Raw genomic sequence first — 1,649 nt, 5'->3', positions numbered from 1 at the left:
AAGTTTCTTGATTTTGACACAGAGTGAACTATTATATAACTAATCTGTAAATTCTTTCTTTTTAATTTTTATTTTAGAGAATTTTTGTTATATTCATTTAAGTTTGTAAATAATTTATTTATAATGTGTAATATATTATTAGCCTTATGGTATGTATTCATTTCAAAAATATTTCTCTAATATTCACTCTATCTACATCTTATATCTTTCACATCTCAATATTTGTCAACTTTTAAATGCTACATAATTATTGATTTTCAATAAAGTTAATGAGAAAATAATTGTAGTTGTCTTTTTTATTGGCATCCAGCATAATTCTTCAGTCGTTTTGTTCTAGTTAGCTTTCTGTTATTGTAACAAATACTTCAGTCAGTAACTTTATGCAGGGAAAAAGTTTATCTTAGCTTAGAGGCCATGCAACACTTTACCATAGGGAGTATGTAATGGAGCTAGCTGTTCATCTCATGGAGCCTGGGAATCAATGAGAGGAAAGAAGACCTTTTTGAAGGCATGATCCTCAACTGTGCAGTCCCACCTCCAGCTAATGCCACCTTCTAACATTTCCACCACTTACCAATAATATTGCAGGCTGGTAAGTATGACTAACATGTAGACTCTTGAGCAACATTCTAGAGCCAAGCTACAGCAATTTCATTTTAACAGAACCTGAAAATGCTTACAGAATTCCTCTACCAACAAACAATGTGAAAATAATCCTCTAACAACCCATTTTTTTCTTCTCAAAGCATTTCTATTGTATTTATCTACATTCCTGCTTTGTTCTTGTGTTTCCCACCAACCAACATACTACATTCTTTTAAATTTTTGATTTTCCTTGAAATACTTGACACTTATCAGGCAGCTTTTCTCATTTCTACTTAGGTCTGCAAGTCATCTTTTATGCATTTCATTATCAATTATTTGCAGTGCATGACTTCTAAACAATGAATTATGATTCTACTTTCATTTGGATCTGAAATCTCTTTTAAAGGCCCATTGATAAACACTTAGTCCTCAGTTTGGCATTATTGGAAGACAGTGGAAACTTTGAGGTGTGGGACCCAGTAGGAAAGTTCTAGTGTTGCAGGAACAATTAGCAAGGAAAACGCATCACAGAGATTTGGGAAGGCAACTTTAAGGTAATGCTAGTAGGCTGATGGGCACCATTCCAAATCATAAGCCCAGAGTCACATCTGAGTTCAGTTTAAATACAATCTGCAAGTGGGAAGTACAGAACTGATAGTAGGTTATTACAAGATTGATTACATGGAATACAACAATTATGTCAGATATTGTCAGATGAAATTGTGCCAAGCAGGTTGGCTTAAAAAGAAATGTTGGTCATTAAACAGAAACATTCTGGGGGGGAGGGAGTCTGAGAAGCATAGGGAGAATTGAAAGTGTCCTTGACTGGGCTGGTATATTCTGGGCACAATGTGCAGAGTCCTTGAACACAAGTCAAAACAGTTACATATGTACATATTTTAAGTTGTCAAACACAGACATTGCAGGTGGATGTGGTCAAGCTGACCTGGCCAACTATGGGGAAGAAGCAGCTTCATGCAGACAATCAAGGTTAACTGAGCCCAGAGGTCTATATGTCAGGCAGCACAGACAGCCATCGACACAGGCTATGGACTGATTTCTAA

This window comes from Octodon degus, unplaced genomic scaffold (genome assembly GCF_000260255.1).
Source record: "Octodon degus isolate 3935 unplaced genomic scaffold, OctDeg1.0 scaffold00040, whole genome shotgun sequence".
NCBI classification, from domain to species: domain Eukaryota; kingdom Metazoa; phylum Chordata; class Mammalia; order Rodentia; family Octodontidae; genus Octodon; species Octodon degus.
This window is presented reverse-complemented; position numbering follows the sequence as displayed.